General features: G+C 44.3%; 1 long non-coding RNA gene across 1 annotated transcript in view; it reads left to right on the top strand.

Annotated features, from left to right (window-relative positions):
• LOC309526702 overlaps positions 1 to 24,371 on the top strand; it is a 29,064-nt gene extending 4,693 nt beyond the window's left edge. The window contains exons 2-3 of the long non-coding RNA XR_014216860.1: positions 3,422 to 3,546; positions 24,128 to 24,371. This is a non-coding gene — a long non-coding RNA (uncharacterized lncRNA). The remainder of the gene's footprint in view (positions 1 to 3,421; positions 3,547 to 24,127) is intronic.
• Positions 24,372 to 25,596: the final 1,225 nt, after the last annotated feature.

The raw sequence follows: 25,596 nt of genomic DNA, 5'->3' as shown, positions 1-25,596 counted from the left end.
TACATGCCCTATATAGCTGAAATGCAAGTGATGTCTTGCATGTGTGAATCAGCTGTCACAAACTTAGATCTACAGGCTACAGGTTACCCATTAGGCAAACTAGGGATTACCCACACAGAGCGCATTGCAGTAGTCCAAGCGGGAGATAACCACCTCATGTACCACTCTGGCGAGTGCGCAGGCAGGTAGGGTCTTAGTCGGTATACCAAATGGAGCTGGTAGACAGCCGCCCTGCACACAGAATTGACTTGTGCCTCCATGGACAACTGTTAAGTCCACAATGACTCCCAGGCTGTGCACCTGGTCCTTCAGGGGCACAGTTACCCCATTCAGGACCAGGGAGTCCCCCACACCTGCCCGTCTCCTGTCACCCAGAAACTTGCTGGCCCTTATTGACTTATTTTACTGCTTCTGGTTGTACCAGTCGACCTCAAATGCCCATTTGCCTTTTGGGTCTGATTATCTTCCAATATATTAATTTGTAAGCATAGTTTTAATGTGTTTTTATTTGTTTATTTGTTATTTTTAAACTAACCCCTTTCTATTATCTTTGATATGGACTTAAATATTTTTTTTTTTTATAATTCAGATGGGATGTGAAATACTGTGTTTGATGGATTAAGTGGTTGTTGTTTTTTTTAAAAGGAGTAGGGATTCTTTTCTCCTGCCTCTTTTTGTTTTTCTGTATATACTAAAACTATCATACAAGTTCGGGGGTTTTTTTGGGGGGACCAATTACAGTGGACGCTTGGGTGGCGAACATGATCTGTGCAGGATGCACATTCACAACCCGCACGTTCTCAACTTGCGGGTTGCGATTCGGTGTTTCTGCGCATGTGCAAAGCGTGATTTAGCGCTTCTGCGCATGTGCGACCTCCGAAACCCAGAAATAACCCATTCCGGTACTTCCGGGTTTTGGCAGGTCCGTAACCCAAAAAAACGCAACCTGAAGCGTCTGTAACCCGAGGTATGACTGTATAGTGGTACCTCGGGTTACAGACGCTTCAGGTTTCAGACTCTGCTAACCCAGAAATAGTACCTCGGGTTAAGAACGTTGCTTCAGGATGAGAACAGAAATTGCGCAGGGGTGGCATAGTGGCAGCGGGAGGCCCCATTAGCTAAAGTGGTACCTCAGGTTAAGAACAGTTTCAGGTTAAGAACAGACCTCCAGAATGAATTAAGTTATTAACCCAAGGTACCACTGTATGGGCATTGCTGCCCAGGAACATTGGAAGGGCACCAGGTTAGGAAAGGCTGCTGATTATTATTGTATAGTCTCATCTGCCTCATCTTTCTCTTCTTCAAAAAAAATCTAAACAAAATACAAGCATAAAGAACCCTTCAGCATCACCCTGATTTGGAAGAAGGATTACCATCATTTTATTATCCTGTTTCTTTGCCTAATGAAAACAAGGCGGGTAAAACCAGAGATTTGTGCAACCAGCCACCATGGGATATCTGCCAGTCAGACCTGGCTTTGTCAAATGCCATGAATTCTACAACGCAATCACTAACCACACTTCTGTATAAATCCCCATGGGGATGGGACCGGCTCTAGGAAATCCTGTAGCAAATTACCCTGACCATCCAATGAACAACCCCCTCCTGGGCTTCTTACTTTAGAGAAAGCTACTGAAATCTCCAATTCCTTGCCTTGGTTTAGAAGACCTTATGCTACCTGATGCAGCAAAATGCATTCCAGATTCCCAGGATGCCAAAGTACACATCCTGCTCTCCTTCTTCCCCTTGCCACCAGCCTGCCACCTTCTCTCGTTCAGGGTGGAATCTTGTCGTCTCATCCAACCCCACTAATTTCCAGTAAGCCCAGTCACCATTGAAGCCACAGGACCCTGTGTGAGCATAAGCTGGCTCAGACTGGCCTCTCAGAGCTCTGGCTAGTTTGCAGTCCTCCCGCCAGCATTCCTTAGCCTGCTGTGCAAAAATAGAAGGGCAGCTTTGTGTGAGGTCACCAGGCTCACAAGGAAGTCTGTCAGGACACTGCGGGTTGAGGGGGGGGGGACGACGACATTCCAGTTGCCAGCTATTTGGACCTTTTCCATTGTAAATACATTCCCTTTGGGAATGTCACTCCCCTTTTTTTCTCTCAAAGGGGTTGGAATCTAAAAGCGTAGGAAAGGGGCAAAGTGGTTTGCTTACTTGCTTAGTGTTGGAACAAAGTAAGAGCCCATCTTGTAGGTGGCAACTGAAAGAAGAGAGAGAGATTTCAAGTTGGTCAGACAGATTATTATCAGAATGAAATAACAGTTGTGGTCTAAAATATTTGTTGCTATTAAATTGAAATGTAAAAGGTAGAAGTTCACAGTACAGACAAGATATCTTAGCCTTTGTGGACTTATTTAAAAAACCCAGGGACCTGCCAAAATAGGTAGATATATGTTACAAAGCACAAGTGTAGCTCAGTGTGACTTACATTACATTGACCATTCCGATATCTTACAAAGGAACCCCAAAGAAAAATATGATCTTTTCATTATTGATTCTGTCAGTAATGCACATATATTTTTCATTTTCACTAATGTAGCTATCAGGCTATGTGGCATGATGAATTACAAGTTCAAAGGCTTCAGTTGTTTCTGTTATTAGTTGATACACAGGAGGCTTAAAAATAATGCCCCAAACTTAATGAATATGTACAGTAAATATAGTACCTAATAACCTTACAGATGTGTACTTTTAATCTTATAGTACAAAAAAGAGTCTCCTCTCTCTGGAAGAAAGCCCATCTCTCCCTCTTCCTCAAAGTAGAGCTTTTTTTAGCTTGGGGGGAAGAAGGGAGGGTGTAATAGGGAGCACAGGGCATGGCTATAATCCAAATCACTTTTTTTGTGAGCAAAGGACAGTCATTCCCCTTTTGAGCTTCCACCTCTCAAATACTTATCCCCTTATCTGAAATTCCATTCCATGGTAAAGCTGTGCAGTTGTAGATGCTGAGGATATATATAGCTGAAATATACTCGGAGTCGAGTGTGGATTTCATGCTCTTTATTCAGCTCGTAGTAGTGAGGAATAGAAGTTTCCCCAGAATGTCTGCTTTATATACATTATTTACACAATGGGCCCCACGTGATTTGCTAATTCTGGGATTCTCCTGTAGGCCAATCAGGTTGCGGATTCACTTCCACCTGGAGTTGGATTGGGTGGCTCCTGCGGACCAATCAGACTGCTGCATTCTGGATCCTATTGTTCTAGGACCAATCAGACTGCTGCATTCTGAATCCTACTGTTCTAGGACCAATCAGACTGCTGCATTCTGAATCCTATTGTTCTAGGACCAATCAGACTGCTGCATTTTGGATCCTATTCAACTCAGAACATAACAACAGCCCAGAGAATGAATGCAGGAGCTAATCTCTGCTTCTTCACATTTTTACCCCTTCCCCTTTTTTGGCTTTTTTTTTAGGTACTCTCTCCCTGAAGCACCATGACGCTTAACAAAAGTTGGTCTTAGTGCTGTTCCTTTCCCTTGTTGTGCTTCCTGCTTACAGAACAGCCATTTCCAAACTGTGCCCAGTGAGAGAGGCTGAGGTATGTCTTGAAAAATTGCATGCACATGTTAAATGCTTGGTCAGTGCCCATCAGAGTGGGGTAAGCCTATGCAGCCTGCCTTCCATCTGCCAGAATACAGGCAGTGACAACATCATTCAAGACAGAGGCAGTGTGCACTGGCTATAGACTGGGGAGAAAATAGATTCGGTTCACATTTAAAAACAAACCATACATAATCTGCACTTTCTGGGGGAAAAGATGTGAACTGAAACATGTTCAAAATTTGCACGGCACTGAATTTTACAGTGCAGCTCCCAGCAAAATGATGTGTACAAAAACGCATATGCTGGGATAAAGTGTTCCACCCCCCTTTAATTGCAAGCCGATGTGAAAATGTGGAGAGCTGTGGTTTTGATCAGGAAAATTAAAAATGGAGAGAAACCAAAACCAACAGATTCCCCAACCTCTAGTCTTGCCTCCCCTGCAACACCATCACCTTTGCCTAGAGATCATGATCCCATCCCTCTCTGACTGGGGAAAGGAAACCTGGAGGCAATATTAAAAGACCTTTCCCTGGTTTGAAAGGAAGGTGCTTACCTATTGTTTGGGGTTCTGACATTGTTTGGGGTTCAAGACAATATATATGTATCTTTCTGAGTGGAAGAGTGAAGTGAGCCTCTGCTTTGAATCCTACCTATCAGTGCCAGCTTTGCAGCTAATGGGCTCTTCTGTGCCCACTAGCCAGTTAAGTTGGCAGTACTGCATGCCCCTGTCCTCATGCCAAGCTCAGCTGATTTCCCAGCATCGCACACCCCAGCTGTTTGCCTGCCTGACTAAACTGCAGTGCCAGCCATACTGGCCTTCATCCTTCGTTAATGAGGTGGGGCTGCTTCTTTAAATATTATTCTGTTTGAGCTTCCTACCACTCTGTGGTACAGCCAGTGGCTTTCTCTCTTCACTTGGCTATTTATGGTCTCCATAATATTAACAGTAATTCACTGGCCTATGTTTGGGCTGTTTATCTTCCTCTGGGCAGCTAAAGCAGGGATTATAGGAAGCCTTTCACAGGCCTCGCGCTACGGAGCCTACATATTTCCCTTTGGTTCTAGGGGCTCCCAAGAAGTCAACAGCTGGTGACAGACAATGGGCGGTGGAGTTGTTGACGTCCCCCTCCTACCTTTAAGGTACCACAATGACACCTGCTTGTTTGTGGGGTGAAGGACAGGAGGGCCACAAGGAATTCAGTTGTGGGTCAGATGTGTGGGTGCTCCTTTGTCTCACTATAAGCATCAAATCTTCAAATCTCCTCTCACACTGAGAGGTGGCATCTTAGCCTGTGGTTGTCACAAAAGGGTCTTTCTGGCACAGCACAGATGTAACACCCTGCCATAACAACAACAACAACAACAACAACAACAACAACAATTTATTATTTATACCCCACTCATCTGGCTGGGCTTCCCCAGCCACTCTGGGCGGCTTCCAAATATATATATATTAAAATACTGTAATACATCAAACATTAAAAGCTTCCCTAAACAGGGCTGCCTTCAGATGTCTTCTAAAAGTCTGGTAGTTGTTGTTCTCTTTGACATCTGATGGGAGGGCATTCCACAGGGAGGGCGCCACTACCTAGAGGTCCTCTGCCTGGTTCCCTGTAACCTCACTTCTCGCAGTGAGGGAACCGCCAGAAGGCCCTCGGTGCTGGACCTGTGTCCGGGTAGAACGATGGGGGTGGAGACGCTCCTTCAGATATACTTGACAGAGGCCATTTAGGGCTTTAAAGGTCAGCAGCAACACTTTGAATTGTGCTCGGAAATGCAAGTCCACTGCAGGTCCACTGCTGCTGCAGCAGATCTCCAGGGAAAGGCAAAATTCTACGTGGAAATTCATTGTGGATTCAGTGCTGTTGCAAGTTTCACACAATGCTTTCCTCATGGAAATGCCACCTGATATTCCCTCTATCTTGTTTAATCCGGATTTACCGTCACCCCCTCCTACTTTCTTCTTCTTCTTCTTCTTACTTAACAGATTTTCAGCAGAAACAGTATACCCAGATTAAATGGGAAATTTTTCATAGAGGACAATGTGACCTGGACAATGTGCAAACTGTGCTTGCATGCACACCACTGAATTGGCAATAAACTGCCATGCCAAAGCATCTGCCTTTCGCTTATGTACCACAAAACTCAGCCCGGCCTTCTCTGCCTCTTCCCCCCAAACCTGCACCTTCTGTTGTTTTCTTAGCACACACAGATCTCAGTGATCTTGACAAACCTGCTTTCTACCCATTCAGACGCAGGTGGTGCTGTGGGTTAAACCACAGAGCCTAGGACTTGCCGATCAGAAGGTTGGCGGTTTGAATCCCTGTGACGGGGCGAGCTCCCTTTGCTTGGTCCCTGCTCCTGCCAACCTAGCAGTTCAAAAGCACATCAAAGTGCAAGTAGATAAATAGGTACTGCTCTGGTGGGAAGGTAAACGGTGTTTCCGTGCGCTGCTCTGGTTCGCCAGAAGCGGCTTAGTCATGCTGGCCACATGACCCGGAAGCTGTACGCTGGCTCCCTTGGCTAGTAAAGCGAGATGAGCGCCGCAGCCCCAGAGTTGGTCACGACTGGACCTAATGGTCAGGGGTCCCTTTACCTTTACCCATTCAGAACACATAAGCAAGTTCCATCTCCTCTCCTGCTATTCTAAGCAGTCAAACAGCAATATCTGTAACAAAGGAAGGTACCTGGTTAGTAGGTTTAGTACAGTGTTTCCCAGACTTGGGATTCCAGCTGTTTTCAGACTACAATTCCCATCATCACTGGTCCTGCTGGCTAGGGATGATGTGAGTTGTAGTCCAAAAACAGCTGGAGACCCAAGTTTGGGAAACACTGGTTTAGTACCTGGTTAGACCTGGCTAGTAGGTTTGACCAACTTTTGGCAGTCTTTATGGACCTGTTAACTGTCTCCTATGCAAACATCCAAATTTTCAATGATGTAATATCAGCCAGAAATTAGAATGACAGTAGAATGACATTAGAATGCTTACCAGGTGACCTTCCTAATAGTATTAATCTTGGGGAAAATGCATGTACTGGTGAAAACAACAGGCAAAATGCATTAAATTGAGGAAAACTGCTTTGCAAAAATACAGATTGCCAAAAAAGGACTTAAAAAAAGCAAAAAGCAAAATGTGGAGAATTGAATTTAAGTTTGTAAACATGAGAAACTGAAATGGACAAGGGTTGCCCATATCTATTAATGATACACCAGTACAAGCAACACCGCTTTTGGATGTGGGCAGTGGGAATTCAGGTGCTTCCACATAGAAATAAGCCCAGTTTTGCACATGCAAACCTACCTGAAGATGGGCTGCGATAGGGAACTTGATGACAGCTTTCGCTAGGCCAAGGCCCACTCACCAAACTCCCCATTAATGACATTACACCCTCTACAAACAGGCGTTAACGCATAGGCATGAATAGATTCTCTGTTACATGCCCCAATCATTTATTTAACCTCCGAGGTAGCTTTGCCTCATCCCCCCCGGCAGAAAGCAGAACAAAATGCTTTCTATTTATATTTCCTCCCAGACACAGGCTTCCTTGTCTCCTGGCTTTGCCTTTGACACCATTGCACACTGCTCGATTCTGCTGTCACTAGCGCGCACCAGTGCAAACGGACAGAAACTGAGTTAGGGCAGCGTAGCATTGGCACACACGAGACCCAAATCCATCCCATGATGCTAAATAAAGCATGAATGGAGGAAACCGCACGTAGGTAACCACAGACTCCCCTCCCCATTGAATTCTCAGACCCAGAAATGTTTTGCACGTGCAGAAGCTGTATTGTCCCTTGGTTTTTAAGAAAGGGGGTTTCTAGACATTCTCTGTACCAGGGGGTGGTGGGTGGATGGTAGACAGCCTTTCATAGGGCCTGGTTGAGACCAACCAGATAGCCTGGGGACGAGGTTAGGGGTGGGATCAGAGATTCAATTTAGTTGGCATTTACAGGCAATTTTTTCTTAATCCACACTTTCCAAAGCAACATATAGACTTTTATGTTTAAACTGAAATGGATGTATTGGTGGTTACTTTATTTATTTATTTTTCCCCAATATAACAGGCTTTAGTAATAGTCTTACAATACATTACATATATACAGTGGTGCCTTGCAAGACGAAATTAATTCGTTCCGCAAGTTTTTTCTTCTTGCGAGTTTTCATCTTGCGAAGCACAGTTTCCCATAGGAATGCTTTGAAAATCAATCAATGCGTTCCTATGGAGACCGTCCGGGGACAGAGGGGAAGCGCCGTGGACCTTCCCCTCTGTTCCCGGACCTGTTTTAAAGCAAGGGAAGGGGCAGCGGGGAGAATCGTTTCTCCCCGTTGCCGCCCCTTGGTTCAAAAGGGGTCCGGGGAGAGAGGGGAAGGCGCGCGCGCGCCTTCCCCTCTGTCCCCGGAGATTGCGGGGCTGGCAACGGGGAGAAGCAATCTTCTCCCCGCCGCCCCTTGCTTCAAAAGAGGTCCGGGGTGCGGGGGCAAGCTTCGTTTTGCGAAGCAAGCCCATAGGGAAATTCGTCTTGCGAAGCAACTCGAAAACGAAAAAACCTTTCATCTTGCGAGTTTTTCGTCTTGCGAGGCGTTCGTCTTGCGGGGCACCACTGTATAGTACATCTTGTAGAGTAAATTGAGATTTCAATCATATACATGCAAAAATGTGTATATTAGCATAAATTCGTCCTAAAATGCTGGTGAATTTTCATGAGGATATTATTATTATTAAAATCACAAACTGATATGGACATGTGGGAAAGTATATTTAAGCTTGGGGGAAAATAGAAACTGAGAGTAACCAGTATTGACATACTCACCCATTTCTAGCTGATAGTGATCTAATTTATTTGCTTGTGTGTTTTATGACATTTATATTGTGCCACATGTCTCCAAAGGAGGCTTCAAGGCAGTTGGAAGAATGGAAGCCCAGTCTCCACTACAAAGACACTGATCCTTGTGTCATCATTAATTTTCTCCCTCTCTAGGGAGTGGGGAGGCCCTGACTTGCAGCTGACATAGGATCTCTGCGATTGCCATTTGTCAACAAGACCCTAGAAGCATTTATAGTTCTCGGGCAACCAGGAGAAGGCCAGTCAACCTATCAGAGCAGGATCATGCAGATGTTCTCACAGACCAAATAAGAGGCTGCAGCTCCTTTGTCTGGCAGCTGTTACCAAAAACAGCTTAGAGAGAGATCCTGCTGCCCCAACTGATAGTAGACCATGGTTCAAAATGTGTACCCTGGCAGATGAAGGTGATAGACTACATGGGACTGGCGGAAATGACTGGCAGAATCCGAGACCAGGGGAAAGAGACAGCGGATGAAAATTGGAAGAAATTTAAAATTTATCTTAAGAAATATTGTAAAATTAATGAATGCTAAAATGTCGTGGTTATTGAAAGTAAGAGATTACAACTGAAAAAGTTTAAGTAAGAGAAAAGGAAAGGAAACGATTAGATGAAATTAAGGGGAAGGATTTGCTGAAATAAATTTGGAAATTGGAATGCAGAAAGGGGAGGTATGGGGAAGTCAACGAAATAAGTGTTAAGAAAACTGGATATGAAATTATACATGTTTGTTTTTTTGTGTTTGTATGTTTGTATTGTGTATTGTTTGTGTTGATATAAATTGTGAAAATCCAATAAAAAATTATAAAAAAACACCAAAATGTGTACCCTTCCACCACCACCACCCCAGACACTAAAAAGATTAGATTTTTTAAATTTTATGATAATTTATTATGGTCAAAGACCAGCTCGCATAACACAATAAAAACAGCGTTCATAAAGATGAAATATACAATCGGAGCAGATTGCAGCAATAGCTCATGAGTTAAAATTGAGATATATACATACACCCATACAACTGAGATTTGGGCTGCCATAAAGGTTGATCCTGAGGTGCCCCAAAGGGTGACGTCAGCTTTTCCCTAGTAAGCTATTTTATTCTAGAGGGTGATCTGTGCCTACAAATCTGGGCGCAGAATCTGGCTGCCAGCCAGGTCGTCTTGTGATCTTTGCCTAGGAGGAGAGAATTAAGTTTAGACCTGTCTGAAAGATCGGCGAGCCTCTTCAGGAAAGGATCAGTGGTGTCTCTACGAATCTCAACATAAAAAGGACATCTAAAAAAATATATGTTCGGGGCTTCCTATTTCCCCTAATGGGCAGGCGCAAAGTCTCTGTGCGTAAGGGACTCTTCTATAGAAGCCTTCCAGAACCGGTGAGGGCAAGGCTGAGCTTCTAGCAAGAGTGAAAACCCTTCTTGGGTTTCTGGATGCAAGGAAATAGAGATATGTTGCTGGAGCGGCTACGTATCTCCCGTTTTCTATGATTCTGAGAAGATTAGTTTACCTGGGCTTCTAAGTGCCCCACCTTTGATATTGGTATTAAACCCACAATTGAATAGACTGGTTGATAGCTGTCACTACCTGCTGAATAGAGCGTAGTAGGACTATACTGTAGCTAAAAGGCCCAAGGCAAGGATGTGGAGGGGAGGTATGGTAATAAAGGTTGAATAGAATCCCCTTGGATCAAATGGCACAAACTGAACTTTAAACAAAACAGTTTGTTTTATTCAAAAAATATGCAGAACATGGTATTGTATCTGTTATGTACTGAAGTTCTCTCCCTGGGTCAGCAGGGGGATACTGTAGATAGTTTTCACTCAGGTCCACAAATGCAAATAAGGAATTGAAAGTGACGTTCAGTGATTGGATAGTTACAGAAAGTTGTTACTGTTGTGTTGTAGTTGAGCTCTATATAAGCAGGCTGACTGAACCCTTCAGCCCAGTTCTGTTCTGGCCTGTGAATAAACAACAGCTGTTTGAAGAATCGCTGTGTCGTCTGATATATTTATCCTCAACTTAACAGTATCCTCTAACCCTCCCGATTTTCCAAGGACATCCCAGAATTACAGAAGGCCTCCCAGCTTCTGACTGGATGCTGGAATGTCTCGTTTTGATGCCACACTCCTGTGCCAACCAGCTGGCATCTGTGAGAGCATGACACCAAAAGACGCACATCCCGATTTTCGTCAGTTGGAGGGCATACGTTACTCCCCCCCCCCAGTGACCCAGAAACATCACGAAAAGGGGCAGAATGGGGCAGTGGTTGGAATGGGGTGCTTGCAGGCTTTTTCCAATGGTGTTTCAAATATAAGTGATTTCACTGATGTTCGCGGTGCCTTGGAACATAACCTCTGCATAAATGGAGGGTTGCCTGCTTTGCAGTGAAAATACATTAGCGGTTACTTCTAGCTTCTAAACTTGCCCTACTTACTAATGTAGGCCGTCAGCATCTCTTACATGTTGGAAGCCTAGACCAGTTTAAAATCAGCCATATTTCCTTATTCCTTCCTGGAAGATTTCTTATGTGGGCTTTAGGTTAGCTTTCCCAGCTAACTCCAGCTGAAGAGCCTAAACACAGGACGTGGCTAAACCTTTATAGATCTTTGCCTGTGAAACAGACACAGGGCCTCTGCTGCACTAGGAAGCTGGAATGGGTGAAGCCAGGGTCACAAGGATCAACCTTGGTTGCTCGTTTAGGAAGGAAGGGTGGGGAAGGAATGCAGGATGCAGGAAGGGCCACTAAGATTTGGGGGTAAAATGAAGGTCAGCTTGAACATTTTATGCATTTCCTACCATTTAACATTAACCTTCCCAACTGTCCGCGACATTCAAGTTGTTCTTTTGATTCTAAAATACAGTAGACAGCATCTTAAAAAGCAGAGACATCACCTTGCCAACCAAGGCCTGTATAGTTAAAGCTGTGGTTTTCCCAGAATTGATGTATGGAAGTGAGAGCTGGACCATAAAAAAGGCTGATCGCCAAAGAATGGATGCTTTTGAATTATGGTGCTGGAGGAGACTCTTGAGAGTCCCATGGACTACAAGAAGATCAAACCTCTCCATTCTGAAGGAAATCAGCCCTGAGTGCTCACTGGAAGGACAGATCCTGAAGCTGGGGCTCCAATACTTTGGCCACCTCATGAGAAGAGAAGACTCCCTGGAAAAGACCCTGATGTTGGGAAAGATGGAGGCACAAGGAGAAGGGGACAACAGAGGACGAGATGGTTGGACAGTGTTCTCGAAGCTACCAGCATGAGTTTGACCAAACTGCGGGAGGCCGTGGAAGACAGGAGTACCTGGCGTGCTCTGGTCCATGGGGGTCACGAAGAGTCGGACACGACTAAATGACTAAATAACAAAACCTCGGGTTACATATGCTTCAGGTTACATACGCTTCAGGTTACAGACTCCGCTAACCCAGAAATATTACCTTAGGTTAAGAACTTTGCTTCAGGATTGGAACAGAAATCATGCTCCAGCGGCGCGGCAGCAGCGGGAGGCCCCATTAGCTTCAGGTTAAGAACAGTTTCAGGTTAAGAACGGACCTCCGGAACGAATTAAGTTATTAACCCTAGGTACCACTGTATCGTGTTCTGAATGCTGGTTAACATATGAGAAAAGGTTTTGGCAAAGGAATGGTTTCTTAGAAAGCCGGACTTTGGACTTGCAGCATTAATATTTACGGCAATTGTGTCAATTATAATCTGTAGGCACTTCATCAGACATCACATGTTGAATGATGGGTTTCACCAACACAAGATGTAGTAGTGATGGCCACCAACTTCGATGGATTTAAAAGGGAATTAGAGCAAATCATGGCAGGTGAGGCTTCTAATGGCTCCAAGTTGTAATGGCAGCACAGTAGCTCCAATATTGGAGACAGCAAGGTTCCGAATGAATGCCAGCTGCTGAGGAACATGAACAGAAGAGGTTAGGGTTAAAAAAAATAAAAACCATGATACCCCAAGATACTCCGCCTTTCGCCCCGGATGTCAATTCTGCCTTTGAAAGCCCAGTAATGTTTGGACATATGGCAACCCTATTGTCCACTATGGAAACAGAATATCAGACCCTCCAAGTGTCCCTATTTTCCACGACAGTCCTAGATTTACAGAAGTTGTCCCAGTTTCTTATTTGATCCTGGAACGTCCCGCTTTTCCTAAATACATCCCTATTTTCATCAGAGAAATATTGGAGCATATGGTATTATGCGACGCTCGAGCCACGGACATAAGTAACTACACAACCTTTAGAAGACTTCTAAAGGCAGTCCTATATGGGGAAGGTTTTTTTTAATGTTTTATTATGTTTTATATATTTTGGAAGCCACCCAGAGTGGCTGAAGCAACCCAGTCAGATAGGTGGAGTATAAATAATAAAATTGTTATTGAACAGGACATCCCTATTTTCATTAGAGAAATGTTGGAGGTTTTGGAATATTGGACTAAATAGGCCTTTGGTCAGATCCTGTAGGGCTGCTTTTTTTGAGTGGCCTTCATACATGACAACCAAAGTGTCATTTACTGAGGAGCTCATGACTGGAGAAGATGAAGGAATGTCTTTGCTGGCATTACTAGATCATGGGTAAGCAAACTAAGGCCCGGGGGCCGGATCTGGCCGAATTGCCTTCTAAATCCGGCCCACAGACGGTCCAGGAATCAGCATGTTTTTACATGAGTAGAATGTGTCCTTTTATTTAAAATACCTCTCTGGGTTATTTGTGGGGCCTGCCTGGTGTTTTTACATGAGTAGAATGTGTCCTTTTATTTAAAATGCATCTCTGGGTTATTTGTGGGGCATAGGAATTCATTCACCACCACCCCAAAAAAATAGTCCGGCCCCCCACTAGGTCTGAGGGACAGTGGACCAGCCCCCTTTTGAAAAAGTTTGCTGACCCCTGTACTAGATGTTTAAGGCACCAATTGCTACTGCCAGAAAAAATCCATTATCACTACCAACAAAAAGAATAAAGCAGTAAATAAATAACGTTGAGAACAATCAGAAACTTATTTTCTGCAGTGAAATATATTTATGCCACCCACACCCTCATGCCCAGAGGAGGTTGCTTTTCTCAATAGTCTATTTTGGAATATATAGCTGAGTTAACAACCCACAAACCCACCTGTCCTCAAAGGTCACAAAAGCAGTATTCTCTGCAGGGGCAGGACTCAGCAAAGTTGAGAATTATAGCTTAGGAAGCCAAGTGGGTGGAAAGTTGTTAACACTTGCTGAGACAGAGGATGGAAGAGGCAAATCACCCCACCCACAAGCAATGGAAGCTTGGACATTGTCTCCACACTTCAGACTGCGACATTGAAGGGAGCCAGGTGAGACTTCCTTGGTGCCAAAAGAAGACATTTCACACCTTCTGTTATTTTCAGTCAAAATAACCAGGGCATTCGAAAGAAAATATACTCTGGCTTGAAAAACAAACTTCATGTTTATGCTTTCCATGGTATGATCTTCCAAACCAATCAGGGGAGGAAATAAGCAATTATTGCTGTTCTTTGAATGGGTCTGTGTGGGGCACCAGGGTTCCTTGCAGCCAAAGATGCCCCGTTTTTCTTCTTGTGGTTGACACGTGGCACAGACTGGTGTGTCCTTGTGTAACCACCAGTGGCATTAATCTACTGACAACATGTTGGTGGAGTTGGGATTCTCTTAAGTCAGGGGTGCTGGTCTAGCATACTCAATGATATGGGAAGATGGGAGTTGAACAACATTGAGAGGGTCACAATACCCCCAATTCTTACCTTAATTTTAGTTCTCAAAGCCCATGGAATCAAGCACTTCAGCGGTGGTAATAGTAGTGATTGCTCAGGTATGTGCAAACTCCATTCTGAAACCTTCCCTCAAAATATATTTTAACATTTTACCTTGCCTCTTTTCATAGTCAGTCTGGGGGCCTTTCGGTAGCCATTAATTTACCGTATACTTGAGCTTTAATTTTTACCAGGTTCATCATTTTTACAATTTTACAGGCTATGAGAAAGAATGCAATATCCCTTACCAGGTCTGAATATCTTATAGTAGAATCTGAGCATACTACTTAAGGTCTGGCTTCCAGGATATATTCCTTTCCAGCTGACAAAACAGAAAATTCTTTTATTCGTTAAAAGGGCTCTGGGAATATGATACTGGACAAGTTGTACAAGATGATGCCTGGACTAACTTGTGGAATAAACAGCCTGTAAAATCTGTCTCTGCAATGGCCAGAGACTGTTCCTTAAGAAGGATCCATTGTTGGTATCTAACTCCACTAAATGCCACCTAGTTCAGTTCTGAGTGTTATAACTGTTATATATGGGCTATGGGGCTCATGTATACATAAGTGTTGGGAATGTCTGTCCATTGCATCACATTGGACCATGATTTTTAAGGAGATCACTGTGATTACAAAGCAAACTATATCACTCAGTTGGCACTTCTGAATATATAGGAGGTGGAAGAATGAAGATGTTAAAAACAAATCATTTCTATAAGGCTGGAGACAGAAAAAAAGTTTGAAACTGTCAGGTACACTTACTTTGGATGTGTGACACCACAGATTTTGGAATAACAGTATTGCAGAAAAAATGGATATTTACTGCAAATTTAGCCAAGGGGAAAGCAAAGCCAATGTACTTTTTCTTTGCCATTTGGAATCCATTTATGAATGTATTAAAATGTATTAAAATGCCTGGACCAAAGCTAGATGTGTCAAATACATTTCTCCAGTTGTAGAGAACTGATCTTCTCCTGAAACAGAACATAAAGGAAATGGCAATTATTCACACAATCTATTTATACAAGAATACATGGATATGAACATGTTTAGTGAAACTCGTGTGTGTGTGTGTGTGTGTGTGTGTGTGTGTGTGTTACTTGTTGTTGTTGTTGTTTAGTCGTTCAGTCATGTCCAGCTCTTCATGACCCCATGGACCAGAGCACCCCAGGCACTCCTGTCTTCCACTGCCTCCCGCAGTTTGGTCAAACTCATGCTGGTAGCTTCGAGAACACTGTACCACCATCTCGTCCTCTGTCGTCCCCTTCTCCTTGTGCCCTCCATCTTTCCCAACGTCAGGGTCTTTTCCAGGGAGTCTTCTCTTCTCATGAGGTGGCCAAAGTATTGGAGCCTCAGCTTCAGGATCTGTCCTTCCAGTGAGCACTCAGGGCTGATTTCCTTAAGAATGGATCGGTTTGATCTTCTTGCAGTCCATGGGACTCTCAAGAGTCTCCTCCAGCACCATAATTCAAAAGCATCAATTCTTTGGCGATCAGCCTTCTGTGTTACTTACCTCTGCTTATTGCTAATTACCTCTTCATCTGTACAGCATACCGTTGTCCTATGTTTTTTGCAAATGTAAGAAAACTTTGTATGCCACGTTAATGTTTAATAAATTTGAGAATTCAAAGCAACAACAGCAAGCCACCCTGTTGTTTCTGGGGCAAAATGTGCTTCTTTGCTTCGTCATAATTTATTTATCAGAATGCAAGACTTTTAAATGTTTGTTTTGCTTCTACGGTTAAATAAAATAACAAAGATGAGGATTTTCTATATTTCCATCTGCAAATGACTCCACAAACACAAGCAGATCTATTAAACAAAGTCCTTTCCAGTACCAATAGGAACTGGACAGAAAGGTACTTTGAGGCGCAGAATGAAGGCTCAATCCAGAATACATACCACGGCCAACTCAAAGAAACTCAGGAGCTATGAAGATCAGACCTTTGAGGTCTTCCATCTTTCTTTCCATTAGGTTGGGTTTTGGGAGAGTGTTGATTTACTAAATAAATTTAGCATGTCTGCGTCTCTCTTTCCTTGCAGCTTGGGTTTGTCATAAAGCATATGCTCCAGCTCAGTGGGCTTAAACATTTCCAAGATCGCATCACACCTTTTAGGGCTGTCACATCGCAGCCCAGAGGTCTGGCCTTACGTGCCTGTATGTCCTGCCATGCGGCAGGAGGGAAACGAGAGAGACGTGGCTTGTCTCTCAAATTATTTCTATGGCTGTGATGTCCCTTCCTTTCTTCCACCCATGAAAATGAGCAGGAAAGCAAATATGATGGGGAGAAATTGGTGAAAGGTACTGCAACTAAGTTGTCTCCCTGTCATGACTCCTGAACTGCCCCAGGGAAGGCTCTGGTGAGGGTGAAGATGCAGATTCCTCAAGGAGGAACACCCAGCATTTCCTCCTGTGCCCTCCTGTGGGGACATACCTCTTCCAACTCCCTCTGGCTCTGATGACGACTCCCCAGAAGCTTCTTTGTCTCCTCTGTGTCACAAAAACCTGAGATTATATTGTAGAACTGGACAAGGACCTGGCAAATGCACCACCATCTCCTTTAGGGAGTCAGAGTTAACTGCTGAACAGGACTTGGAACTGCAACTCCTCACTGAGACAACATCTTTCCCATTGCCCAAGATGTGGAGCCAGTAGAACTCACTTGGAGCTTTCCATGGTCCTGATAAAGCCTGCCTGATGAGGCTGTGTCTTCTTTTTCTTCTTCTTAGAATCATAGAATCATAGAGTTGGAAGAGACCACAAGGGCCATCGAGTCCAACCCCCTGCCAAGCAGGAAACACCATCAGAGCACTCCTGACATATGGTTGTCAAGCCTCTGCTTAAAGACCTCCAAAGTAGGAGACTCCACCACACTCCTTGGCAGCAAATTCCACTGTCAAACAGCTCTTACTGTCAGGAAGTTCTTCCTAATGTTTAGGTGGAATCTTCTTTCTTGTAGTTTGGATCCATTGCTCCGTGTCCGCTTCTCTGGAGCAGCAGAAAACAACCTTTCTCCCTCCTCTATGTGACATCCTTTTATATATTTGAACATGGCTATCATATCACCCCTTAACCTCCTCTTCTCCAGGCTAAACATGCCCAGCTCCCTTAGCCGTTCCTCATAAGGCATCGTTTCCAGGCCTTTGACCATTTTGGTTGCCCTCCTCTGGACACGTTCCAGTTTGTCAGTGTCCTTCTTGAACTGTGGTGCCCAGAACTGGACACAGTACTCCAGGTGAGGTCTGACCAGAGCAGAATACAGTGGCACTATTACTTCCCTTGATCTAGATGCTATACTCCTATTGATGCAGCCCAGAATTGCATTGGCTTTTTTAGCTGCCGCGTCACACTGTTGGCTCATGTCAAGTTTGTGGTCAACCAAGACTCCTAAATCCTTTTCACATGTACTGCTCTCAAGCCAGGTGTCACCCATCTTGTATTTGTGCCTCTCATTTTTTTTGCCCAAGTGCAATACTTTACATTTCTCCCTGTTAAAATTCATCTTGTTTGTTTTGGCCCAGTTCTCTAATCTGTCAAGGTCATTTTGAAGTGTGATCCTGTCCTCTGGGGTGTTAGCCACCCCTCCCAGTTTGGTGTCATCTGCAAATTTGATCAGGATGCCCTTGAGTCCATCATCCAAGTCGTTGATAAAGATGTTGAATAAGACCCGGCCCAATACAGAACCCTGTGGCACCCCACTAGTCACTCTTCTCCAGGATAATAATAATAATAATAATAATAATAATAATAATAATAATTTATTATTTATACCCCGCCCATCTGGCTGGGTTCCCCCAGCCACTCTGGGCGGCTTCCAAAAGAATATTAAAATACTATGATACATCAAACATTAAAAGCTTCCCTAAACAGGGCTGAGTGCTCACTGGAAGGACAGATTGTGAAGGATGAAGAGGAACCATTGATGAGCACCCTTTGGGTTCGGTCAGTCAGCCAGTTACAAATCCACTGAGTGGTAGCATAGTCAAGACCGCATTTTACCAGCTTCTTTACAAGCTTTCTTCTTCCTTCTTCTTCTTCTTCTTCTTCTTCTTCTTCTTCTTCTTCTTCTTCACCTCTTTCTTACCTGTGATTTCACCTGTGGGCTTAATGAGTATACTTCACCTGCTGTAATCTTTCCTAAGTGCTACCACTTAAGGGTAGAACTGAACAGAATATTCTTAGCACATCTAAGAATTTAAAGATACAGATCAGATCTCACTCTTAACCCTAACTTTCAGTGTGGGACCCACTCTTATTTTTGTTCTTTTCTCCATCATTCTGCTGCTTATGTTCTCCATGCAACATGCCTGGAACTTTCTCTACCGATAAGCAAAGGCCCAGTTGCAGCCATATTAGTGTGCTGGTCCCGTGGGTTAACCGAGAGGCGAGGTCCGAATCCAGTCCAAGGTCGAAGGTGCAGTATGGAGGCAGTCCGAAGAAGTTGAAGCTGGACGCAGGGCAGGTAGTCAGGTGAGGTCAGGAGCTCTGGCAGGATAGCAGGACAGGGTTCAGGCAGGAACTGACAATCAAAAAGTTGCTCCCACAACTTGGGACTGAGGCTGGCTGGCTTTTATCTGCCCCGAGGCACAGGGCGGCCCCGATCCTCAGGTGACTCGCCTCTCCTGGCCTGGAGGCGAGCACTCCTCCTGTGGGAACTTAGTTCCCTCCGCCTCTCTGCCCTGAGCCTCTGCAGCTCAGGAGAGGCTGGAGGGTTACTGGACCCAGAGGCAACCTCACCTTCCTCTGACGGGGCTGAGAGTGGAGCACCTGCAGGCAATGGGTCCTCCATCACCTCAGGAGCCAGAGCAGACTCAGCTGGTGCCTGCACCTGAGGATCCAGCACAGGTGAGGACCCTTCAGGCTCAAGCCCCAGCCCCGGCTCAGCTGGTTCTGGAGGCGGGGACTCCTGTGCAGGCTGGGATTCCTCAGGTTCAACATCCGAATCCGAATCCCAGGCCAATTAGGTTCTCTTCCCCTCCCGAGAACACACTGTACATAAATTTATTTCTTCATACCCTTCTTTTCCCGCAACAAAGAAGGTAAAATGAGGAATTTCCACTGGTATTACTCACTTGCTAGGCTGTGATAGACCAAGTGCTCATTGGTATTCATTTAATAGGTGGAGGCCAGCCTTCCTCAATAGTGCTCTCCTGATCCTTTGGACTACATTTCCCATCATCCCCAGCTGGCTGATAATCAGGGTTGAAAGAAGTTGTGGTCCAGAATAATGGGAGGGCACACTTTTCTCACACTTTGCACTAACTGCATTTAAAAGCCCAGCTCTTTTTCAGATTTGGCTCATTGACCAAATCCGCTCCTTCTGGCACAAACATACTGCTGCACATGTTCGCTCCCCTTCAGAACAAAAAGAGCACAGCATTGCAGACAGCTTAGGCTGAGGCTAATCATCCTGAACTGCCTTCAAAACATGTTTAGCCCTTGTCTTCAGAGTCTAGACTAGAACATCTTAACAAGCAGCACTGGACATTTAGCTCCAGACAGAGCTCTCCCCTCACACAATGTTTTGGGGATTGCTTTGGAAGGCAGACCCTCCAAGTGTCCCTATTTTCCAGGGACAGTCCTAGATTTACAGAAACCATCCCAGTTTCTCATTCGATCTCAGAATGTCCCGCTTTTCCTTAGGATGTCCCTATTTTCATGAGAGAAATGCTGGAGGGTATGGAGTTATCTGATCCCAGAGCCATCTGAAGGGAGCCCTGTATAGGGAAGGTTTTTTTATGTTTAATATTTTATTATGTTTTTATATATGTTGGAAAACATCCAGAGTGGCTGGGATAATAATAATAATAATAATAATAATAATAATAATAATAATAATAATAATAATAATATAACGGTAAAGGTACCCCTGACCATTAGGTCCAGTCGCGGATGACTCTGGGGTTGTGCGCTCATCTCGCTCTATAGGCCGAGGGAGCCGGCGTTTGTCCACAGACAGCTTCCAGGTCATTTGGCCAGCATGACTAAGCCGCTTCTGGCGAACCAGAGCAGCGCACAGAAACACTGTTTACCTTCCCGCCAGAGCGGTACCTATTTATCTACTTGCACTTGACGTGCTTTTGAACTGCTAGGTGGGCAGGAGCAGGGACCGAACAACAGGAGCTCACCCCATCGTGGGGATTCGAACCGCCAACCTTCTGATCGGCAAGCCCTAGGCTCTGTGGTTTAGACCCCAGCGCCACCCGTGTTCCGAATAATGCAATAGGTCCCTATTTTAATCAGAGAAATGTTGGAGGGTATGAGAAGGGCCATTAATTACACAGAGCTGGGGCCGTGTTACAGCAACAGGGCTGAAGGCCTGCAGGCAACTTGTTAGTCAAGTCAGGAGGCAGGTAGCCAAGCTGTCAATCTCAGAACAGCTTGGTTGATGCCTATGATGCAGACTGGAGAGAAGGCCTTTCTGGTTGCGGTGCCCTATGTATGTAATGCCCTGCCCAGGGAGGCTTGCCAGGCACCAACCATGACGTCATTCCAGTGCCAGGCAATGCTGTTTGCTCAGGTAGAAACATGCATGTACATTTAAAGCACATGGCTTCTCCCAGGGCATCCTGAGAACAGTAGTTTGTTAAGGGTGCTGGGAATTATAGCTCTGAGAAGGGTAAACTGCAGTTCTCAAGATTCTTTGGGGAAAGCCATATTTCTGAAATGTACAGTGTGGATGGGAACATAATGGCACATAGCTGCCTTGAATGAGATTTTTTTTTAATTACTTTTTTTTTACCAACAACCAAAACACAGTGAGACCCGCCAGGCGGCTGATACATTGGGTATACATAATCAATAATAACATATTCAAATCAGCCATATGTACAATTCATTAACACTCCTCCCGCCACAAGGTTTAACTTTCAACATTTTAATTGCCCCAAATTGTTCAGACCTGCCCAAATAATTCAATATCTTCTCAAACCAATCACCCTCCTCCTTCTCATTGACCTTAAACCCTTTTATTTTGTGTATCTTCACGGTTAGATATTCTAAAATTATAATATTTTTCAGGTTTTTCCTCCATTGGTTCCCCCTAGCTCTTCTGCATTTTTCCAATTACCTGTCTGGCTGCAATTACCACCAATTTTACCCATTTTCATTCCTCTTTCATTTCTAGCTCGACGCTACTCAGGCTAATAAGAACCATTAATTTAGATATTCCCACCTTCCTACCCGCAATTCCCGATATTTCTATACCAATCTGTTTCCAGAATTCATTAACTAACAGACAATCCCACCACATATGGCTTGAATGAGATTTAATCTGACCTGCTATATCTTCATACTGAATCTTCATGCTGCTGTTTGGTTCACTTGTTGCTTTGAACATGTGATTTGAGATTGACCTGATACACTCTTCTGGGAGTTTCTCGGAAGGGTGGTCTAACACATTTCATAAATAAGGAAATGCCTGACCTTTTGAGATACTCAGACTGTAGTGCTAGACCAGAGTCAGCAGCCCTTTTGGTCCCATGTAGCCAAATACAACTTCTGGCCATCTGCAATGATGGTGCTGAAGTTTGTTCTAGCAGCTCCCTTTGCTTTAAGCTACCACGAAGGAGCAGAAAGGAAAGTCTCTGGATTCCACTGCTAGAATCCTCACTTAGAGACCTCAGGCTCCTGACATAGGCAGCTGGTACTTATGGGGCCCGATTCACAAGCCTTGACTTAACCGTCCAGCTTAGATACGGTCTGGTACTTTGTTCCTATAAACATCTTGTTTCTCGTTAAGGAACTGGAAAGTAAATACAGATATAGACATATAAAGACCAAGGACAGAATGCACTAGGAAGCTGTCTGCTAGCTCAAGTCCCATTAAAATGAATAGGATCTTGTATGCTCTGGGTAGCTCAGTTGGTTAGAGCGTGGTGCTGATAACATCAAGGCTGGAGGTTCGATCCCCATATGGGACAGCTGCATATTCCTGCTTTGCAGGGGGTTGGACTAGATGATCCTTAGGGTCCCAACTTTACAGTTCTATGATTTAGAGGACCTTTTTTTAAAAAAAAGACAAATTTTGTACTATTTGGTTTGACTTCGTTGAATATATAGTAAAATTAAAAAATCCCAATAGAATACCAGATCAGTGTGAACTTAATAAGAATAGTAATAAGAATAACAATAGCAATAACAATAATAATAATTTTATTATTTATTAATACCCTGCCCATCTGGCACTCTGGGTGGTTTCCAACACATATAAGAACATAACAAAACATCAAACATTAAAAACTTCCTCATACATGTCTTATAAAAGTTGTATAGTTATTTATCTCCTTGACATCTGATAGGAGGGTATTCCACAGGGAGGGTGCCACTGCCGTGAAGGCCCTCTGCCTGGTTCCCTGTAACTTGGGGGAACTGCCAGAAGGCCCTCGGAGGTGGACCTCAGTGTCCAGGCTGAATGATGGGGATGGAGACTCCTTCAGGTATACAACCATTTAGGGCTTTAAAGTTCAGCACCGACTCTTTTAATACTGCTCAGAAACATATTGAGAGTCAGTGTAGATCCTTTAGGACTGGTGTCATATAGAATCAATAAGTCAGCGCTTGGTTTTCTTGAGAACCTGTTGCACTTGATGGACACAATGGGTCATGATTTACCAAACATTTGTGATGCAATATATTTTAATGGCAAGTTCTTAAAGAAATGGAAGTGCCTGATCACCTCATCTGTCTCCTGCGAAGTCTCTATGTGGGACAAGAAGCTACAGTTAGAACTGGATATGGAACAACTGATTGGTTCCAAATTGGGAAAGGAGTACGGCAAGGCTGTATATTATCTCCCTGCTTATTTAACTTATATGCAGAATTCATCATGCGAAAGGCTGGGCTGGATGAATCCCAAGCCGGAATTAAGATTGCCGGAAGAAATATCAACAACCTCAGATATGCAGATGACACAACCTTGATGGCAGAAAGTGAAGAGGAATTAAAGAACCTTTTAATGAGGGTGAAAGAGGAGAGCGCAAAATATGGTCTGAAGCTCAACATCAAAAAAACGAAGATCATGGCCACTGGGCCCATCACCTCCTGGCAAATAGATGGGGAAGAAATGGAGGCAGTGAGAGATTTTACCTTCTTGGGCTCCATGATCAGTGCAGATGGTGACAGCAGTCACGAAATTAAAAGACGCCTGCTCCTTGGGAGAAAGGTGATGGCAAACCTAGACAACATCTTAAAAAGCAGACACATCACCTTGCCAACAAAGGTCCGTATAGTAAAAGCCATGGTTTTCCCAGTAGTGATGTATGGAAGTGAGAGCTGGACCATAAAGAAGGCTGATCGCCGAAGAATTGATGCTTTTGAATTATGGTGCTGAAGGAGACTCTTGAGAGTCCCATGGACTGCAAGAAGATCAAACCTATCCATTCTGAAGAAAATCAGCCCTGAGCGCTCACTGGAAGGACAGATCGTGAAGCTGAGGCTCCAATACTTTGGCCACCTCATGAGAAGAGAAGACTCCCTGGAAAAGACCCTGATGTTGGGAAAGATGGAGGGCACAAGGAGAAGGGACGACAGAGGACGAGATGGTTGGATGGTGTTCTTGAAGCTACTAGCATGAGTTTGATCAAACTGCGGGAGGCAGTGGAAGACAGAAGTGCCTGGCGTGCTCTGGTCCATGGGGTCACGAAGAGTCGGACACGACTAAATGACTAAACAACAACAACAAATGTTTTAATGTAATAGTTCTATATTTTAAAGGTTTTTTGGGAAAGGGGCAGGGGATCCAGGCCCCGGTGCAAGAGACCCAGAGCTCCCTGGGTCACTGAATAACAATACCAATTCTCAGAATCTGGTTCTGCAACACCTGTATAGACGTAGCACCAGAGAGAAGCGAGTTAACTTGCAACTAAAGCTTCAGTTTGGCAAGTCTCTCTCATTTTCACCTTAAAACAGCCCAGGTATGAAGATGCTGGCCCTTCTGAAACTGTCTCGTTCACTTTTTCCCTGCTCAGGTGGAGGAGTCTGGCTCCTGGCAGCTGTTCCTGTTGCACTTGGAGGCTGATGAGAAACAACCCATGAAGGCCAGTCTGTTGAAGTGGCATTTATATTGGTGTGCTGGCATAATTTTTATTTTTCGAAAGGATACCATCCTGCTCAGCAGTCTCATACAAAACTGTGATTGACATCGATGTGAATTTTGCTGGCTGACACCATCAAGGAACAAACCCATCAGAGGAATTAAAAATGTTGACACTGGTGGTGCGTGCTGTCTGGTTCCTGTTTTGTTTTGTTGGTGCTGATGCGCCTCTGTTTTCCACTCCACTTGTTTAGGGGTCTCTTTGCCCAAAGGATCCCTGCACCTCCAGAGCTTTGAGGTAGAAAACATATTGAGCTGAGATTCGCAGGAAAGACCTAGGTGGTGCTTCCCTTTGATGGTATATGGATAGTATAATTCTAGTGTTTCATCACTAGATGGCATTGGACTTCATTATATCTGGCTGGAGTCTGGTGGTTCTGTTCTGCTCTTGTTTAAGAGAGACAATAAAGTTCTTGTCTGTTTTCCTGACTGGCTTCTGAGACTTCTGGTGCTTTCCCCCACTTGTGCTTTTGATCTGCACCAAGTTGCATTCCAATTCTGTGTAACAGAAACATATGCTTTGCTTTATTTATTTAAAAATGTATACCCCGCATTTTCACGAATTCCATTCAAAGCAGCTTGTGGAGTAAGACATCACAGAATACTTCACACATCCAAAACAAAAGTACAAAGAATGAATACTACATAGCATATAACTACCCTTGGGAAGCCATTTCACAAAGTGGGTGCTATTACCAAAAAGCCCATAATCTTAGTAACTGCCCACTATAGCTCAATCAGCAAGGCCTCAGATGCTGAACGGAAGTAAGTAGGAAGGAAAATTTGGAAAGAAGGCAGTCTTTAAGGTATCCTCAAGCCTCGCAATTAAATACAAAGGATGGATATCTGACCACCTTTGTAAGCCAAAGCAATATGATTTTATTGAGCGACAGGCAGCTGTTAATTGCGTTAAAATCAAATTGAAGGTTGTTAGGATTAAAAAAAAAATAAACAGAAATGTTTTGTGAACATGATGTGAATGAAAGTAATGTCTGAAATTCGTTTCGCTGTGAGGTTATGGAGGCCAAGCAGAAGGGAGATGGGGAGACCAAAGAGTTGATAGCGCCGCAGGTGGGGGCGAGGGGAGATCAGGCGTTCGGCATTGTCAATTTGCTCCTGCTCTGTGGAACATCCAGGTTATTTTCAGACCAAAATCTGGTTGGGTAGAAAGGGGAGGGAGAGAAATGCCAGCTGCTTCACGCTGTCTCTCTGAACGCCACTCTGTCCATTCAATGGGCCTCTTTGTTCACAGCTACCTTTCCTCAAGAGTTGACTTTTCATATCCCATCTTTTTTTGGGGGGGGGGGCGGCTCTCCCCAGCCAACCACACTGAGCTACCCTTAT

This window comes from Podarcis vaucheri (assembly GCF_965113315.1).
Source record: "Podarcis vaucheri genome assembly, chromosome: 2".
In the NCBI taxonomy this organism is placed as follows: Eukaryota; Metazoa; Chordata; class Lepidosauria; order Squamata; family Lacertidae; genus Podarcis; species Podarcis vaucheri.
Note: the sequence above shows the minus strand (reverse complement) of the source record. Positions and strands in the feature narration are given on the sequence as shown.